The sequence below is a fragment of the Esox lucius genome, chromosome 5 (genome assembly GCF_011004845.1).
Source record: "Esox lucius isolate fEsoLuc1 chromosome 5, fEsoLuc1.pri, whole genome shotgun sequence".
Taxonomy (NCBI): Eukaryota; Metazoa; Chordata; class Actinopteri; order Esociformes; family Esocidae; genus Esox; species Esox lucius.
Window position 1 is genome coordinate 34200540 of NC_047573.1, and position 20831 is coordinate 34221370.

Genomic DNA, 20831 nt, shown 5'->3' on the forward strand with positions numbered 1-20831 from the left:
TATAACTGTTGCCCTTACAGAAATTGAAATATGCTGCTTGAATAGATTAGATTCAACTTTGTCATTGAACAAGCCCAATACAACTAAATGCAGTTAGAATCTAACCCAGGGGTGTCAAAACGGTTCCATGGAGGGCAGAGTGTCTGCAGGTTTTTCCTATAAATTGGTTCCCAGTTCAGACCTAAACAACCAGGTGAGGGTAGAAACTAACCAATTAGTGACTTAATTAATCAAGTACAAGGTGAGAGCGAAAACCAGCAGACACTCAGCCCTCCATGAAACCGGTTTGATATCTCTGATCTAACCAATAATAACTAGTCAAATAAATTGATACTTAGATAGCGAGTACATATGCATATGTTGATCTAATGAATAGTATCGACACAAACTCTAAATACAATCCAAATCAGTGATCACTTCATTAAAAGGAAAATGGGTTGGATGCATGTTGAAGGTTATATTTTGTCACAACCCGGCTCTCAGATGGTGAGTCCACATGTTGGCATTAAAAAAGTAACACATTTTTTAAATTAAATAACCAAGTATAAAACAATAAAGGAAAACAGACCTGTGAAGTGTGAAAGAAGACATATGAGTAGAGAATCCTGGATGAGTGTAAAATTTGTTGAGGGGTGAACCTAATCAAAACACATAATCAAACAAACCTTGGTCCTTGTGGGAGAGAGCGATCCAGGACTGGCCACCTGGAACGTTTATCTTCTAGTTGGTCCCAAACCCAGGTGCAACCTCTCAACAACCCAATCAGCTCCACCTGTCCCCAATCTGCAAATAAAAGCACAAACACAGAGAAGGAGGCAGACAGAGAGAGGGTGTAATAATATGACTATATGACTAGACATCGTCATGATAAACCAGTAACCATGATAAGATTAAAATGTGATGTAAATAGTGCATATTTGGCTAGTGTACTAGTGTTAGATTAGCATGTATAGTATCACTGACATACTGGCTTGACATGTTTCTCAAATCACCTTGTCTGCCATTCATAGGGTGATCTCCAGCACTAAGTGTGTTTGAGGCCCTCTCCCATGTTTCTGGGGTTCTATTCTGCTGGCTTGTCTAGACCTGCAGCTCTCCTCTGCCAGCCTGTCATTGAACACACACACACGTTAGAGCAGGGGTATTCAAATCTTACCCTACGAGGGCCGGAGCCTGATGGTTTTCTGTTCTACCTCATCATTAATTGGACCCACTTGGTGTCTTAAGTCTTAATAGATCCCTGAAAATGGAGTGGAACTGCTTTAGGGGCCAGTGGATTATGTCTCCACTTCATCACCATTACAGGCCTTGAACTAGTGAGGTTGTCTGTGTTTTAGGTCTCCATTTGTCCTTGCTGGGAAGGGGGGGGCATGATACAGCTGTCAAAGGCATAATGATGGTACATCTGGGAATCAGAGTGGGGTAGAATACAACCTTGTTGTTTATACAGAGATTGAAATAGGCCTCTTCTATCACTTTAAAATATGTTACCAAACCTTTCTGAACTCTGCTTAGACACAGGATGTCTGGATAAACCACTTATCATTTCAATAACGGAACAGAAGAGTGATGCATGCTTAAAGTATTGAGATGGAGCCTGTATTTTGACCACTGACCTAGTTCTGTCAGGCCCTGAATATGAAGACAGGGATGTGTTCATGGTGGGTTCTGGCAATGCAGACAGAGGGTGTGCGTTCGAGACACAGGCCCAGGAGAGAAGAACACAGTCTCCGTAACTCCAGCGCATTTTGCTAGTCATCTGTAACTGGAAGATAGATACGATTATTTAGAGGTTGTCAGAGATGGGGACAAGTCACACATGGTCAAGTCCAAGCAAGTCTCAAGTCTTAACCATCAAGTCTCGAGTCAAGTCTCAAGTCACAGTTCAGATAAATCAAGCAAGTCAAGTCAAGGGTTCACCCTAAGCAAGTCAAGTCGAGTCCTTATAAGTTTCAAGTCAAGTCAAGTCACAGTACTAAAGAGATGAACACACACACTGTCCTCTGTTTCTGACGTGCGCTTGGTGCGAAGCTCGATTTCAAAATCAAATATTTTTCTCCTCCGCGGTACAATTATTTGGGGGGACGAAGCGGAGGGATCTTGAATCAGCCTGAAGGGGTTGTATTCGCTATAACAACCGCCACACTATACCTTACCCCGCTTATTACATGGCTACCTACCAAATAAATCTATAATTTGACACAAAATATTGATTTCAAAAGGAATTTATTGATTTAAAAACGACTGTATTGCTTCCTCTAAAGAAAATAGTCCGTTCCGTCTCAGGTTAGAATCCTGCTGCGTACGCGCTGTTTTTCATGGCAACGGTCTGTTATCAAGAAATAACACGCATTCTGCACTGGAATTCAGTCAATCCATGTAATAATGGCTAATAATAACAACCTTATAAACGCTGTAATTATTCTTGTCTGTACGGGTAAAAAAAAAAAAAACTATTCGAAATGTTTAGGTGCTATTAATCACATCGGCGCCTCCATGTTAGCCTTTCATGCAGTAAAGTTAACTGTTATGGTGTAAGCACAATGCTTTTTAGTTTCCACACGCAGTCCACAAACACTTGAAAATGCCCACATTTAATACAGAAAAAAAAAAGATATATATATAATATGCAACCAAGGCCAAATTAGGACAAACAAAAGATTAATTCATTACATTAGTAACTTAATCGTTATAGATCATAGTGAAACTGAATATAAAGAGATTACTTACTTACCTTTCCTTGTGGTTCTTAAAATAACGAATGAAATTTGTCGTTTTTGCATATTTTGCATCTGGCAAATCTTTTTTTATTCACACGGTCCAGTTCAATGTCCTTGTATCCAAACGATACTATTTGTGGAGCTCGACTAACGTTACTGTCTGCCATGTTTGGCGCGGTTTGAATTGTGCAGCGTTAAAGGCACATACGCTGATTAGTGGTGCTGATGTCACAACATATAAAATAATTTTATTGCTGTTTGTTTATTATAAGTTCAAGTCATTGTCGAGTCTTCCACTTCAAGTCAAGTCAAGTCTCAAGTTACTTGTTCTCAAGTCATAGTCAAGTCAAGTCATTTTCATACTTTAATCAAGCAAGTCACAAGTCCTGAAAATTGTGACTCCAGTCAGACTCGAGTCAAGTCATGTGACTCGAGTCCCCCACCTCTGGAGGTTGTGTACATTTGGTATGGTGAATGAACAGCCAAAATAGAAGTGTTGGCATCATTGTCCCAATACTTATGTAGGGAACTGCATTTCCTTGATATAACAAAGGTATTAGTTTTATTGCTACATGCACTGCGATTGGTGTTATAGCAGCTCACACGACTGCTATCCAGCCTGCTTTTCTATGCCACCGACTATCTGGCTATAGCAACTATTTAGCTAAATATTTATGATAGTGAAACATGTTTCTATTATTTGTTATGGAGCCAGTTAGAACATAAACGTTTTAAAACCAAAAAATAGCATGTTAGTTTAAAGCAAAACACATTTAAACCAGTGGGTTTTTCAACATGAACTGAAGCTTACTTTACCCTTCATGCTAGTTGCTAAGGTAAACAATGAGTGTCACGGATTGCACAGACCTGTCTTCCTCTATACTGTTGTACACACGAGTGGACCTATGTGCCCCAATAAAGTACAAGCATACACACTCAAAATGAATATCAAGAACATATCATTGCATATAAAACGTTTGGCCTATATAACTTCAAACTCCATTATAAAACAAAAAGATTTACATGGATGTTGGCTATACAACACTTACTACTGTACCCATCCAGTTAAGGTTGTGAGTTGGTTCGGATCAAATGGAAATGTAATTTACATAGCTAATCGATAAGCTAATTAACGTAGCTAGCTAGCCATGCTCAACAATCATTTAACATTAGTTGGCTAGTTTAACATAATGACGATACCTTGTTGAGCTACTTTTTTCCAGCAACAAACATTAGAAATTATTTGGCACTCACCTGACTGTATAGCTAGCAATCCTGCTAGGAATCTGTCCATAAGTTAGCTCTTCAGCAATTCGAGCCCAGAGAGAGGTTAACTTAGCCAGGTAAAGTGCTGCCCTGCATGAAACATACATGAACGCACCCCGTTCGACCGCACCTCCCATTTCCCCGTCTATGTTAACTATGCTCATTTTCCGTGGGAAACGGGGAACGACAGCACGTGGAAATCTGTCGGTGTTTCCCTAACCGAAAATGGATAACGAACAGGTTAAGTCAAACAATGATTTGTTTGCCTGTTTGGAGTAGAATAACGATTAACCACTCCATACATGGACTGAACCGTTTTCTGGTGATCTGTTTTCCTATTTTAAGACATAATCCAATGACCGAAAGGTACACCAGTTTGTCACCAACCTGATGCATTTCCGTATTCTCGTTATTCGTTTTATTCCAAAAATGGAATAACGAGGAAAAAAAACGATTTTCATTATATCTGCTTTTTTCTAATAACATTAAGCGGTTTAATGTTTAATTTCTGCAAAGAGGGTGGGGTTCAATGTGAAATGTCTATCATTAGCCAATTTAAAGCCAAAACGTATGTCCGCTTCCTTTCCAAATAAGAGTTTGAACGTCCAGGCACTCATTAGCAAAACAGCTATCAACGAACAATATTACCATTCTGTTCCATCGCTGGAGAGACAAGACTCTCAGCAATCAGCAGGCACCCTGGATTCCCAGATAGGGCCTACCATTCTCATATAAGACTGAATTTAATGAAGTAACTGAGGTACCCCAGATATGGGGTACTTACATTCAGGGAGTTAATGTGTTTAAAGCAAGAAAAATGGGCAAGCGTAAGGATTTGAGTGACTTTGACAAAGGCCAAATTGTGATGGCTAGATGACTGGGTCAAGGCATCTCCAAAACTGCAGCCCTTGTGGGGTGTTCCTGGTCTGCAGTGGTCAGTACCTATCAAAAGTGGTCCAAGGAAGGCTAAGCGGTGAACCGGCATTGATGCACGTAGGGAGCAAAGGCTGGCCCGTGTGGTCTGTTCCAACAGACAAGCTACTGTGGCTCAAATTGCTGGAAAAGTTAATGCTGGTACTGATAGAAAGGTGTCACAGTCCAGTTTGTTGCGTATGGGGCCGTGTAGCCACAGACCAGTCAGGATGCCCATGCTGACCCCTGTCCACTCCCGAAAGCACCTACAATGGGCACGTGGGCATCAGAACTGGACCACAGAGCAATGGAAGAAGATGGCCTGCTCTGATAAATCAGGTTTTCTTTTACATCATGTGGACGGCTGAGTGTGTGTGCGTCACTTACCTGGAGAACACAAGGCACCAGGATGCACTATGGGAAGAAGACAAGCCGGTGGAGGCAGTGTGATGCTTTTGGCAATGTTCTGCTGGGACACCTTGGGTCCTGCCATTGATGTGGATGTTACTTTTTACACATACCACCTACCTAAGCATTGTAGCAGACCATGTGCCTTTGGCCTATTTCAGCAGGATTATACACCCTGCCACAAAGCAAAAATGTTTCAGGAATGGTTTGAGGACCTCAACAATGCGTTCAAGGTGTCGACTTGGCCTCCAAATTCCCCAGATCTCAATCCAATTGAGCCTCTGTGGGATGTGCTGGACAAACAAGTCCGATCCATGGAGGCCCTACCTCGCAATTTACAGGACTTAAAGGATCTACTGCTAACATCTTGATACCAGATACTGTCAGGGAAATTTCTTAAACTGATGTATTCTTACTGATTAAAGGACTGAGTCCCCATGTTTAGATAAGTAGAGGAATGTGGGAGAGGGGTATCTGGTATTTGTCTAAGGGGGCATCCTTGACTGGTAGCAGCAGATTATAGGGTTAATCATAAATCTGTATAACCCATCAGTGTCTATCTGTAGTTTGTCCAGATGCTTTAAGTCCTCCTCAAGTGTTGAGAAGGTTACCCAGTCGGGGGGGAGGACAACATGTGCCTTGTGATATGTGATAGAATGAAGGGAATGAGTTGTATTGACATAAGACAGATGGGTAGCATCTGCATCTTACCACACCCCTTTGCCTCCCTTAAATACTGACGATTGTCCTGTGTTAATTTATAGATTATTCATTGTTACATTATAACCTGTGTACTTTCTCCTTGCAAGAATAAACTGTTTATTGTGCATTTGAGTTTTCCTCTGTCTTACCTACCATTTTCGTAAATTGTTTGGACTTTAGAAATTGCCATCACAATACCACAGCACATCTTCAGAGGTCTAGTGGAGTCCATGCCTCAACGGGACAGGGCTGTTTTTGGGGCAAAAGGGGGACCTACACAATATTAGCCATGTGGTCATAATGTTATGGCTGACTGGTGTATGTTACTAAGTTCCTGGTTATTAGTGAGACAATAAAACAATTGTTAACTATCAGAATGTAATGTAAAGTCTGGTTCCTTTTTAGGTTTCTTCCTAGATTCCAACCATACTAGGGAGTTTTACTGTGCATTAACCATGTTGTTTGCTCTTGGGGTTTAGGCCGGATATCTGTAACCCGGTTAAATCCGGGACAGTTAAAATGAGCCCAGGTACAGCAATAGATTTGTAAAACAAAATCCTTCCCTGTCAACAGTAATCTGACATGATTGAGAGGACTGCATGCAATAGCAGTGATCCATGTGTTTGTCCATAGCAGATACCTTTTAACCCCCTGAGGACGGACTAGGCGGTACCGCCCACGCCTGGGGCGTATTTGCATAACAATTACATAGTATTACATATTTTCAAAACGGTTTGTGATTGGGACATTCTGTTTTCTTCGCTGTTTCCATGAGATTCCGATGAAAACGCAGATGCGCTTTGTGTTTACGTGGCATATTTCCTTGTTGTCGAAGAGGTTGCATCAGTATGTCAGCTTAGCTACCCAGATAGCAAAAAATATCCGCAAGGCTTCTTTTTGCCGCCGGCCCTTAGCTGTCGGCTATAGGTGCGTCCTGCTGGCGGGGATGAAACGTTTGCCGCTGAATACGTCACTCCCATTTCTTGCGAGATTTTTTGACTGCTTCATTTTCTCTGGCGGTTGCCTGGGTCTAAAGGACCGCGGTCCTTCGGCGGCAAGACGCTTTTAAATAGGCTACTCTCAAAATCGACCGGCCATGTTGGTTTGGACACATTCGCATCAGTTCGTCGCTCAATCGCGAGTTACAGTCTGCTAGCTAGCAAAGTCATCGACTACCATCGTTTAAGTAAGTACATGTTTCCTTTTTGTGTAACGCAATATTATGTTGACATTGTTTTTAGTTTATATATTTAAAATGTGTAGTCATCTTTGTTCTGGCCTAACTAGCTAAAGTAGCCTTGTTAACGCAATGTTGTTAGTACATGTTGAATTTTAACGAGCTATAATAGGTAGCAAAACCTTTACATCTAGAAAACACTAAAATTTTAACTTAGTCTTTCTTACAAAAATAACGATGTATATATGTTGTTTAAATTATTTTGTTTGCCTGAACAAGTATGCTGCTAGTCCAGTAGCTAGAGTAAGTGTTAGCTAGCACATGCTGTTTTGCCTTTGTTACAGTACACACTGTGGCTAGCATGTTTTGTGCTGTGTTGCTACTGTACTGGATTTAAGGCGATTGTGATTTCTAATTCTCTGAACTGCTGTACGTTTTATGTTTGAGGAACATTCTGTGTTCACTTGAATCACAACACCCAATGAATACATTTTATTTTTAACAATTTCACTGTTCCACATTTGGCTGATAATGTTTCCCCCCCCACAGCATAGCTACTGTATATTCCTAACGTTAACAATCCGGTTTTGTTGCAGATACCTTGGCCAGAGCATAACCGATTATCTTCACCCAAGAGACCTACTGTTGGTCAATCGTTTTGGTTTTAAAGGTAGTCACAATGTTTAGTTACTGGGCCAAAAGGAAAATAATAATGAAAAGAGTTGAGAGGGACAAACAGGACATTCACTTGAATCACTACATTCTACAGAAGTTGCATTGATTCCAGAAAACCAGGAAAATGTTGAGCCATCTGTAGACTTCAGAGTTGGTATGTAAAATGTATTGCTGTGATGCTTAATTTGTGATCCTGTAACTAAACTGTACACTTTGTTAGATTTTCAAATTTCTGTTCCCTCTTTCTCAGAACCAGGTTTCTCCCCAGTAATCCAGACTCCACTTCAGAGCCAAGAGTTTGAGTACAAGTAAGTGATGTTATTTGTGATGTTTTTTGTCTTGGAAACTATTGCTTCTATTTAAGATTAGGAATCCTTTTATCCATAATCTGTTTTTCTTTAGGGCACTTGACTTTCTGGATAAAAGGTGTGGAGGTGTGTTGTACATATCATTAGCTTTGCACAGTTCAATTATTGTTTCATTACTGAATATGCAATCTCTGCAGTGAAATTAAAGCTGTTATGTTTTTTCCCCCAGTTCGTCAAGTACTAAACTTTACACCCCCAGCAGAAAATGTACCCTGGCAGCAAATGGGTGAAAAGGCTGGAGGTATGTAATACGTTGCGCTAAACTGTTACATTTAAGTCCAATTCATTACATTTATGCAATAACTTCAAACATATTTTTACATCAATGATTATCAATAGGAGAAAGTCATCGCTCCGTTATTGGCCCTTGGACTCCCCTGGCATCGCATGTACAGCATGAAGTTTTCAGCAATGAAGGTATATTCTAGGCCTATGTCCTAATGTCCAGTTTTTTAACAGTTTTGAAAATAGTGCCTTTAGTTTTCCAGAACGAGAACCAAGCCCTGAGGGAGGAGAACCAAGCCCTGAGGGAGGAGAACCAAGCCCTGAGGGAGGAGAACCAAGCCCTGAGGGAGGAGAACCAAGCCCTGAGGGAGGAGAACCAAGCCCTGAGGGAGGGGAGCCATGCCCTGAGGGAGGGGAGCCATGCCCTGAGGGAGGGGAGCCATGCACGAGCAGGTGAGAACATGCACTCTTTCTTTCATTTTACTTTTTTGTGTGTAATGTAGGTTCAGAATGACCATATGCCTTTCATTTTGTAGCTTCGGGTGACAGCGGCTCGCTTCAAGAGCAGGTGAAGCTATTTGGGACAATGCTGAAGATGTTTGCTCGCACTGGGCAATCAGGTACAACTTGCAAACAACACCTGTGGTTGTTGATTTAATTCCCACTGGGTCCACATGTACGTGTATTAGACCTAGGTATAAATGTCATTGTTTAGTAATTGAGGGACCAGGACTGACTACTTTATTCTTTTATTCTGGGAACCCCTGTAGGTGCAGATCAGACCCTAGTGCTGCGACGTCTTGGAGAGTTTGGCGATGTTGTGCGTAGCATGGAAAACAAAATGGACACTATGCTGCAACATTTTAGTGCCAATGTGTCTGTTGGAGAGCTATCCCTGCCAGGGGATGTTACTCCCCCTAGACACCCAGGAATATTTGGTGTTTCTTGACAACATTTTGAGGGAGGATAAAGAGCTCCAGGAACGATTTGTAAGTGTGTTGCGTTCGTTTATAAGGCCGTAGGGTAATCTAAAAAGTCAAATTAAGTTTGTACACAGTATATTCTACAGTCTAAATCCACAGCCTGTCACATTTTATATTTATGTATGAGAAGCTTGCGAGAAATTTAATTTAACAAATTTTTGGATTTTCAGCTTCGGTTTTTGGCTATCAAATGTGGGAGGGACCTGAAGACAACAGTGTGGAGAATGCTTCAGAGTATTTTCTCTAATAACCTTGCCGTTAATACAACCTGGACTGGTATAGGGGATAAAACCTGTTTTAGAGACCTGTTCCTGAAGACCATTGTTCAAAGTAATTTTTTTAAGTAGATGCCCTTCTGCCTTATGCCATTAAAATGTAATGACAGATCTGTATTTTCTACAGGGGCCCTCCGGAAGAACCCGGCAACCCAGGATGCCACTGATGAGGCGGTCCAGGTTAACGTTACACGTTACCTGAAAGGAGCATCAGACTGTGAAGGAGGAAAAAGCCGCCCAGCTGAGAAGGACCCACAGCCAACCCCTTAAACCTAGGCTGACTACTGACACCCCAGCATCCCTGAACTGGAACACTTTCTTTATCCTGCAGTCAGTAACATCAAGAAGCCACAAGTGCCAGACTACACTCACCAAACCCACCCTGTTTTTTTTGTATTAACTTTAGTATTGGCTTATTTCATTCCATCTTAACGATTCTATTATAGTTTGTAAATCCTATTTCATACCTGTTACTTGATATTGCGCATTAACTAGTACCAACATTCTACTTTCATTTCATCACTATGCTTAACTGTTATTCAATTAATAATAGCTTGGAAATACTATTTCGTACCTCTGATACTTGATATTGCACAGTACCTGGTACCAAATATTCTACTTACTCTGTTTTTAACATCAGCATTTTTCATTCCATCACAGTGCTTAACTGTTATTCTATTGTTAAATATAGCTTGTAAATCCTTGTGCCACAGGTCAGCATTGCAGTTATAATGGTCTGTTCTACTACTGTTTTTACCTCTGTATTTTTATATATGTCTATCAAGTTTTGTTTATCACAGATACAAGAGACACATCTTAATGCAGCATGGTGTAAATATTGTGCTCCAGGTCAGCAATGCCATTATAATGGAATATTCTACTCTAGAGCTTTACTCAATGGCTTTAAAATGTGATGTTCTACCTCGTTTTATTTGGTATCCTGCACATTCTTTGGTACCAAATATCCTCATTACTTGTTATGTTTACTGGTAATTATTTTCATCCCAGAACTGACCTCTATATTATTAACAATGATTGTGTTTGTGTTGTAATTTGCTTGTATGGCTGTTCTTTTTTTTTTTTAACCAACATTTTATTGGAAACCTGCATGTTCTGTGTGTATTTATGTTTATTTTTTTCTGCCTATTATTTATTTCAGTGATCTGACACATCTTGTTTGAATGACAGTTACTGTACTTTGAAATGTGGAATTAAAACACCAAATGGAAATTTGTCTGGTTTGATCAATCATTATTCTCGATAAACTGCATGCTATAAATATTAAATATATATATATATAAAAGCGGCAGATCGGTCGAAAACCTTTTGTATAACGGCGGTGGAAAGGCGGTTGGACCACGGGCCGGCCGCAGAACACAGGCGGTAGGAGTGCGACTGCCGCTTTTAAAAAGCGTCTGCCGCCGGCGGAAAGCTGGCAAACGTGTTTGCGATTTAGACATTCTGACGCTTCTACTGTCTTTGGAGGACCGCCTCCGGTCCGCCGACTCATTGCTATCTGGGTAGCATGCTAATTTAGCATTAGTGAACGTTTTAGCATTGTGTCCTTGCGTAACGCTAACTTGTCGAAAAGACAAAGAAAGGATATGTGTTTTCAACAGTTTTATAAGTATTATTATTAGTATAAAATGGCAAAACGTAAAAACACTTTTACTAAATGTAGCCATAGTCCGTCAAGGTTATCAAATGCTGGATAGCTGAGTTACCGGACAACAAAGGACGAATGCTAACAACAGGCTAATGCTAATGCAAGAACAGTCTGGTAAGTAACATCTAATAACCTATTTATCATGAAATAATGTAATACAAATGTGATCATTAAAGATATTGTCTGCTTTGCGTATTTGGAATGGGAGAACTGTTCCACATGGCTGTGTGTGGTCTGAATTCAATCATAAATAGAAAAATAATTATGGGTGTCATAAACAAATTTGACTGTATGCACATAAAGTGAATTATTTCATTGTTCTGTTCACATTTATTGTGAAACAATGCATATTTGTGTAAGAAAAAGGTTTGCAGAAAACATTTGTGTTGGAAAAACTGCTCCACATGGCTGTGTGTGATCTGAATTCAATCATAAATAGAAAAATATTTATGGTTGTCATAATCATATTGTCCTGTATGCACATAAGGTGAATTATTTAATTGTTCTGTTCACTTTTATTGTGATTCAATGCATTTTTGTGCTAGAAAAAGGGTTTGAGAAGTGTTTGTGTAATGGTAGAACAGTTCCACATGTGTTTTTGGGCTGATTTAAATGAAAACTCAAAAACGTGTTGGACAAAGGGCACATTATTTCATTTTTCTGTTCACATTCATTGTGAAGCCTTTTCTTCCACAAATGTGCATTGTGTTTGCACAGAACATTTGTATTGCGAGTATAACTCCATATGGATATGTTATGATCAGAATTCAATGATATATAGAAAAGATCTCAAGGTCCTGGAGTGGCCTAGCCAGTCTCCTGTCCTGAACCCAATAGAAAATCTTTGGAGGGAGCTGAAAGTCCGTATTGCCCAGCGAGAGCCCCTAAACCAGAAGGATGTGGAGAAGGTCTGTATGGAGGAATGGGACAAAATCCCTGCTGCAGTGTGTGCAAACCTGGTCAAGAACTACAGGAAACATAAGATCTCTGTAATTGCAAACAAAGGTTTCTGTACCAACTATTAAGTTCTGCAATAAAATGCAAATTGATTATTTAAAAATCATGCAATGTGTTTTTCTGGATTTTTGTTTTAGATTCCGTCACTCACAGTTGAAGAGTACCTATGATACAAATTATAGAATGCTTTGTAAGTGGGAAAACCTGCAAAATTGGCAGTGTATCAAATACTTGTCCTCCTCACTGTAAAACAGACAATATGAAAGACAGATAAAAGCGCATGGATTGCTCAATCGTAAAATGTATTTACACATTCTTAAAAAGTTCAAATGTGTCGTTTGTTAGCGTTTGTAATTGCAACGTAATTCAAATCAATTATTTCAAATAAATGAACTTGTACTTACAATGTAAACAGCATACTACGCTGTCTTCTGTGGATGCAGCGGATTTAATATTGTCTTTAAATTGCAGCCGGGGCGCTTCCAGCAGGTCACGCCTCTTAATTTTGTAATTGGTTACACGTCATAATTTTTCACATTAGAACTATACCGGCTACAATTATTAAAATTGTGGATAAAGCTTAACTAGTTAGTTCAGATAGTTTTTGATGTTTGACAACCATAAATATTGATACTCCTGGTAGAAATGCTGTTCTCATTAGTTATCGCGGCTCAGCCGTGACATCACGTAATTAAATTGTATCTATTAATGACAAACTCATCCGCTTACATATAAACGCTGGCTATTGTCACCATATCGCCAATAATCTCTTCAACATTTAACAAACACAAGCCCATAATACAGCAATTGTTGCTTCAAGTCATTACGAGAATGCAGCACATCTAACACGAGTTCCCAGCATCCGCCCACACTAACAGAGACAGGTTTTTTCAAACTTGCAAATACTACAGTTATTAACCATTGTTGCCTGTTAAAAATTTCTACCAATGTGAAGAAAACAATCTCGCTTTGATCCCCGTTGTACAATTTCATAAGATGCGTTTATAAAAATGTTTTGTTTACCTGAAATAACATATCTTCCAAAAATCACCATTACTCATGCATACACATGTACCAAAATCATTGTTTTCATTTTTAACAATATTTTAAACCCAACCACGATACAATCAATCCAGTCATAATGTGTGGTTGGCCAAGGCTTTAATTGTTCCTTCAAAATAATAGCATTGCTCATTCAACCTGCATATACTACAGTGTGTGCTACTGGTTATTTAGGGACCATTACTATGGCAGATCTGATCTTAATGCCCATTTCCTGTTAAAATGAAAATTGGTCCCGACCCCTTCTTTATATTTTACACAAAAAAGCATGTTTCCCATCTGTTGTACCACTTGTCAGAACATATAGAATTGCTAAACCCTGGTGAACTTTTGGTAAACAACAAACATCTTGCTGCTGATATAGCACATTTATTGCCTGGGAATTTAACATTCCGGAACCCTAAGTCCCCCATTGTTAAACATCAAACATATCGCACCTGTTATAACACTCATCTGGGGTGCTTATCAGTCATTGTAAAACATCAAACATGGACACAACAATGTAATCATAAATTACAAAGTTGCGGGACATTCATATGTCATTCCAGAAGTTACGCCCTTACACACTTCATACAGGAAGTCCCACCCAGCAAACCGGATGTTGAATTAAGGTACATTTGAGAAATGTCTGTCTTTCTGTTGCCTGGTATGTAAATCTTTACTTTGATTGTGACACACATGTCTGTATAATATCAGAGGATTATTAGGTACTTTGACCATGTTCTCCTGCCTAGACCAAGAAGGGTGTCAGTCCTTTTGTTCCTTAGGAATGTGGCCCTTGGGGGGAAGTAGAAGCTGTTGGTTTGTTTAGGTAAACACAACAATAAGCATTATGACAGGAAGGATAAGGTGGGGGGACAGCCCTCCCTTTAGGTAAAACCTATGTGACACAAGCAGCATCTTACCACTCCCCTTTTAACTGTAATAAATACGAACTGTTCATGTATCAAGTTATAGACTCCTCTGGTTTTTATTTTTGTAAGCGTTTGACGCGTCTCTCTATTTGCAAATAAACCTTTAATTGTGCAAGAGAAATTTGTCTCTGTACTTCCTTCTTTAAGAGTTCTGATCGATGGAATTGCCATCACATAAATCATAAATGACCAAAGTGACACATCATACCCTACATTTACTACTTGTCTAATATGTTTGATGAATTGATCATTGTTATTTCGTTTTGTGAATAATTTGTAGAATCTTAATCTTCAGTAAAATAAGCAGAGAAAATTCTAATGGAAATAGGATGTGTATGCGATTTTGTTTCTCTTTCTCTCCTAAGATAAAAAGCAACATGTAATACCTTTGTTGGACTGGTAGTTGGATATTGGTAAAGAATGTCTTGTATTTTGTTTCTTAAAAAAAATATTTAGGTTTACATTTTAGATTTACATTTGATGAATTAGCCTACACAAGAAGCTGAATCTTCTATTGAAAAATGGTAACGTGTGATAAATATGTTGAATTGTCAAGTAGCCTATATCATTTGTGTTTCAATAATAGCCTAATTCAATTGTGGAAAGGTCATGGAAATCTTTTATTTAATATGTAAGTTCATTCAAATTCAACCAAAATTCTATCATTCATCTGTATCACACTTTCATCCACTTATGTCATGCTTTCAGTGAGGGGTGATTAGCACCATTTGCGTACCATTAGCGGGCTGCCTGGGTTCCAGCATTAAGTGCCATGGGCTGTTGGCCGATTACGTCAGAAAATTGGGTAGAAATACAGGTAAGTAATATCTAAATAGTTTTCCATTTGTGAATTTAGAATTGTGACAACGGAACAAGGTTATATACGCCCATTTAGGAAAAGTTTCAAATGGGCGTATATACAGCTTTCAAAATGGCGGTTTCATTTTAATTACAAACTTAATTACAAACTTAGTGCCCATAGGCATTTGGAGGTCCTAGTCTTAATACAACTCCGTCAAAAATTAAGAGACCCCTGCATTTGAACGCTGCTGTTCCTCACTCAAAACTTTCCTTTTCAACTTTTTTGGAAAAGAAAGAAAAAGGTGCAGTGGTCTCTTAATGTTGTTCGGAGCTGTAAGTAATGACAAATGTTCATGTGATGTTGAATTGAACTGCAGACCTGAATATGTGTGCTGTAATTGCCCAGCCCTACAGGTTTGTCCTTCTTCATCCATACTTTTTCTACCCTATTAAAGAAACTGTGCTATCTACTGTACAGTCTATAAGGGTCCTTCAGGTTATTCACAAGTGAATAACCCATATCTGTACCAATTTGAATAAAATGTATTCTATACAGATTATTTTCCATAGTGTCATACTTGGAATCGCAAGTGTTCTACTTGGAATCAAAAGTAGTTCTCCTGGGAACCATAAACAATCTTTTTTAAACAATTTTTTCTTTGTGTAGGTATAGTCAATGTTGCCTTATTTTCATAACCATACTACCTCTGTTTCCCCCCAGTCTGTCCATCTCTCTTTCTCCCTCCCTCCCTCCCTCCCTCCCTCCCTCCCTCCCTCCCTCCCTCCCTCCCTCCCTCCCTCCCTCCCTCCCTCCCTCCCTCCCTCCCTCCCTCCCTTCCTCCCTCCCTCCCTCCCTCCCTCCCTCCCTCCCTCCCTTAGGCAGTGTCTAGTTTCACAGAGCAATTGAAGGTGACAGGGACAGAGAGAGGGAGAGGGAGGAATGAAGGGAGGACGCATCATACTGTCGCCTGAGGCTTTACAACAGAGCGAGGGAGAGAGCGCAAGGGAGACTGTTGAGTTGGAGGAACAATGACACAGAAGCAGAAATGACCTACTAGAGATAAGTAATTCCAATTATTTGTTCTAAAAAGGTATAAAAACATTGTCAATAAAAATTGTAATGATGGAAAATGAGAGAGTACAATAAATACATAGCCAAGTACATGTACTGACATCAACCTAGATGTGGCATCCTCTCTGGTTTCCTGTGCCTTAGTTATAATATATGAATGCATTACAGGTCCCAGTCAGTAAGAGCAATTATAATGCACTTCCATTTGTTTTTTTGTTTTAAGAACTTGATGAAAATTTGTCATGGCATTGTTGCTATGGTGACCGCCCGCCTTCCCTCCTCCCATGCATAAACCCCCCAGCGCTAAAAAAAGAGAGGGATGGAGAGAGAAAGACAGGAGTGACAGGAATGAACTAACAAGATCCCCAAAAAATGCATGGCCTGGAGCTACACAACAGAAACACACGGACACAAACACATACACACACACCCATACATACACATTTGAGCTTGCTTGCACAACCCATATACACAGTAGTGCACTGCTTGAGTGGTGGCATCAGTCAGTGTAGAATGTATGTGCATGCATCTTCATATTCTTAATCCCTGAATATAGTACCTTAAATATTTAGTATGATTGTGTCTCCAGTAGGACCAATAAAACCAGTGATGTTAATGAGAATTATACATTTCAAGTAAATTATAATTTTCTGAAAAGGATGTCCCACATTTTCAAATGAATTGCCATTAAGCCTTTAAAAAAATTTGACTGAAATGATGGTTAATAATGACGTATTTGGGCGGATGGAACTCTGTTATTCTTAGGTAAAACATTAAAAGTGCTGAAACAGCCAGAAATAAAAGGTGACCGTCTGTACTTTTGCCTCATAATAATCTTCTAAATTATATTGTCATATGACTTGAGTGTATAGCAAAAACAGCAATCTTCACTTCACTGTGCCAACATGTATGGATGGCACTGTATACATCCTCACACTTGAATAGTTGGTTTAGCAACATTTAGCTGCAAAACAATTTTTATGATACATTGTTATTTTTGCACACTAGTCACAAATGTGGCGCCGTTGAACCAAAACATGTCCCTGAAAACTGTGTAATGTGAATGTGTCATCAAAACCACTCAAACTTGGAATTCCATGGCTAAGTGAGGTATGAATGTGATTCAAATAATAGATTATACACATATATATACCGTATTACTTATCCAGCCCAAAATGGAAGGTTTGAAATTCATATTTTCAAAAACCTTCTTGTGTTTTTGCCTAGGATCATAGTCCTGCAGAAAAGTGAATTTCCTCCCAAGCTTCAGTTTTGTAATGGATTGAAGCAGGTTTTCTGCAGTATTTCCCTGTGTTTTGCTACAGCCATTCTTCCTTCAAATTTAAGAAGATGAGATGCAACCCTACAGCACAATTCTGCCACCGACTTCAGTGAAGGGATGTTATGTCTTGAGGCATTGGCAATGTTAAGTTTGCATCACATATACCGGTTTAACTTTTGGTCAAAAGCACTATCTTGTTCTCACCTAACCACAGTGGGTCACTCTCATGGCAAATTCCAAACATACTTTTAGATGGTCTTTCTTGGGTAACAGCTTTTCTCTTTCCACCATTTTATTCAAGCCTATTTTATGAAGAGCTCTTGATATGGTTGAATTATTACTCCACTTCTAGCCACTGAACTGTTGCTCTTTAAAGTGATTGTTGGCCTCTCTGTGGTCAACAAGACTCCTTTTTTGAATGCTGAGTTTTGAAGGAAAACCTTTTTTTGGCAGTACCAATGTGGCGTGATGCAGCATTAAATTCCTGATTTTGGATCCAACTGTGCTCACTCCTATTTCCAAACACTTGGGGCCAGTTTCGCAGACACGGATTAAGACTTGTCTAGGACAAAAAAATCTACTTCAATAGAAAATTCCATTGAGTTTGTGTTTTTAGTCCTAGACTAGGCTTAATGTTGTGTATGCGAAAGTGACCCTTGATATTGTTTCCTTTTCCTGATCTATGCATTTGTATTGCCTTATCTCTAATTTCTGTAGAATGTTTTTTGTCAAAATTTTGATTTAGATTCATAGCCTGTCAAATGTTTCTTCAATTCTGTCCTTGTTAGAGTTTTCTTCATCTGTGTAAACTGAGATCGTCCACCGCACAGAGGTTGAATATGCGAGCAGCATATCCAAAATGTATTTCGTCACTAGTCAAACATTTAAAAGATCATATGTTTCACAGCCTACGTTATCCTCAGTGCTCCTCATCACTCAAGTCCAGAAGACAAAGGATGGTGTAGTAACCCAGAACTCAGAGATGATCAGTCTGGTCACTTTGATTTACGTATGTGTATGTGCCTGTATCAGTTATCATAAGCACCCATAGTAATAAAGTTAGAATTCAAAATATAGTTACATACCAACACGATTCAACTTCCTCCCTAATAGCAGTCTAGCAATTTTACCATAATTATTAATGTAGGAAAAACTCAATGTGTATGTGTACATCATACTGATACTGTAATTTAAAGGAAATTAAATAATGTAAGTAATGACAACTATTATATAACTAAAAAGTTATGATTTAAATAACTCAAAACCTTTTGGTTCAAAACTTAAAAGTTTTGTGGATAACCTGGATAACCTGGGAACTTTACCACAATTTCACAAAGCCACCCAAAAAGCATTAGCTTGCAAAAAGAAACACAATTCCCAATGAAATCCTGCTGAAGTTTTGACAGCTAGATTTTTTATGTAATTGTTACAATTATTGCAGTAGTGGGAGCAAATATTTGTTTCACTACATGATTGGATTACTTTAGAAAAGTGTATGTGTTTGATGTTTGTGTAGCTAAGATGAATTAATCAATCAATGTGTATGCATATCAAAATATCAACCTGAAGCAGAGCTTGCTAGGGACCTTTTCATTTTAAACATATACATTTAGTAAAACTCTGTATAACATAAACATTTTAAGTTATTAGGAACATATCTCTAACTTTGAGTTATACTTAGTAGAAACGTTTGAGTAAGAAATACATTAGGGTTTACAGTGTGGAGGACGCTCTCGCTGAGGTAGCATATTACTGTTGATGGCAATATCAATAGGGCAAATTTGAGGAAAGTTGGTGAATAATAATGATACATTATATTTATATAGTGCTTTTCAGGGACCCAAAGACACTGTACAAAACTAATAGGAACAGAAACAATCATAAAAAATTTAAAAAATAATACATTCAATGAGATAAAAAAGAAGAGTGAAAGAATGGAATTGGGCATGGCTAGGGGCGATTTAGAAAAGCGGACTCTTGAGGCGTTGCTGGAAGATAGGGATAGTCTCAGAGTTACAGATGGTTTTCAGGAGAGAGTTCCTGAGCCTAGGAGCAACCCTTGAGAATGCCCAGTCACCAAAGGCTTTGAGCTTGGACTTGGGGATTATGAGGTGGCCTGAGTGTGTTGGTTGATATGGATGGTCTTGGACCAGTGATGGTCTTGGGAGGCATATCCTTGGAGGGTCACACAGACCTCCATGTGCTACCCAACGGTACCCTGACTGCTGTTAGGTACTGGGATGATGCATGGACCCTGGGTTCCTCCTGGTGCAGGACAATGCCCGGCCTCATGTGGCCAGAGTGTGTAGGCATTTCCTGGATGACAAAGGCAGAGATGCCTCTGGGATGTAATGTATCAGTATTTCCAACGACGCCAAGTAGCGCCACAGACCATCCAATCAATCAATCAATCAAATGTAGTTATAAATCCCTTTTTAAATCAGCAGATTTCACAAAGTGCTTTTACAAAACACCTTAAACCCCAAGGAGCAAACAACAGTACTGTTCAATTTCAGTGGCAAGGAAAAACTCCCTAAGAATGCCAAAATTAAGGAAGAAACCTAGGGAGGACACAGGCTCAGAGGGGTGACCAGCCCTCTTCTGGCTGTGCCAGGTGAACATATTAAGATTACAATTGTAATAATTAGCATTTTTGCATCAGTTTTTGAAAAGAAATTTCAGATTTTTGCAATGTTTCAAAGATGTATATAAGCAACTCTTGAGACATATTTTATATGGAGAGGTCAGGGTCAAGGGTAATGCAGAGGTTTCTGAAGGTTGTTTGGGATATGACCATGCAGCCGTTGAGGTTCACAGTGAGTTCGGCTAACAAAGCTCTTTGTTTCCTAGGTCCTAAAACGAGCATTTCTGGTTTTCTTAAGTTTAAAAGCAAGAAGTTCTCTGTCATCCACTTCCTAATATCTATAACGCATGCTTCCAAATTAGCTAATTGGGGCTTCAACATGCTTCATTGAAATATATAACTGTGTGTCATCAGCATAACAGTGAAAGTTGACACTGTAATTCTGGATTACATCACCCAGAGGCAGCATATATAGTGAGAACAATAATGGGCCCAGAACCGAGCCTTGAGGAACACCACAACATACCTTTGACTTGTCAGAGGTTATGCCATCCACACTAACAAACTGATATATTTCAGATAATTAAGATTTAAACCAGGCTAGAACATGTCCACATAGCCCAATATGGGTTTCCAATCTCTCTAAGAGAAGTGAGTGATAACTAGTGTCAAAAGCAGCATTAAGATCAAGAAGCAACACAACGGATGAGGAACATTTGTCTGAGGCCATTAGAAGGTCATTTGTTACCTTCACAAGTGCAGTCCAAGTACTATGATGGGGT

The 20831-nt window shown here is 39.3% G+C and overlaps 2 long non-coding RNA genes across 2 annotated transcripts; one reads left to right on the forward strand and one right to left on the reverse strand.

Moving 5' to 3' along the window:
• Positions 1–671: 671 nt before the first annotated feature.
• On the reverse strand, positions 672–4043 carry LOC109615795. The gene is made up of 4 exons (XR_002196791.2): positions 3975–4043; positions 1617–1765; positions 993–1107; positions 672–783 (listed from the first exon to the last, which is right to left on the reverse strand). It is a non-coding gene; the product is annotated as an uncharacterized LOC109615795 (long non-coding RNA).
• A 4822-nt stretch (positions 4044–8865) lies between these two features.
• On the forward strand, positions 8866–9949 carry LOC114839334. Its single transcript, XR_004575787.1, has 4 exons — positions 8866–8906; positions 8990–9073; positions 9224–9442; positions 9839–9949. It is a non-coding gene; the product is annotated as an uncharacterized LOC114839334 (long non-coding RNA).
• Positions 9950–20831: the final 10882 nt, after the last annotated feature.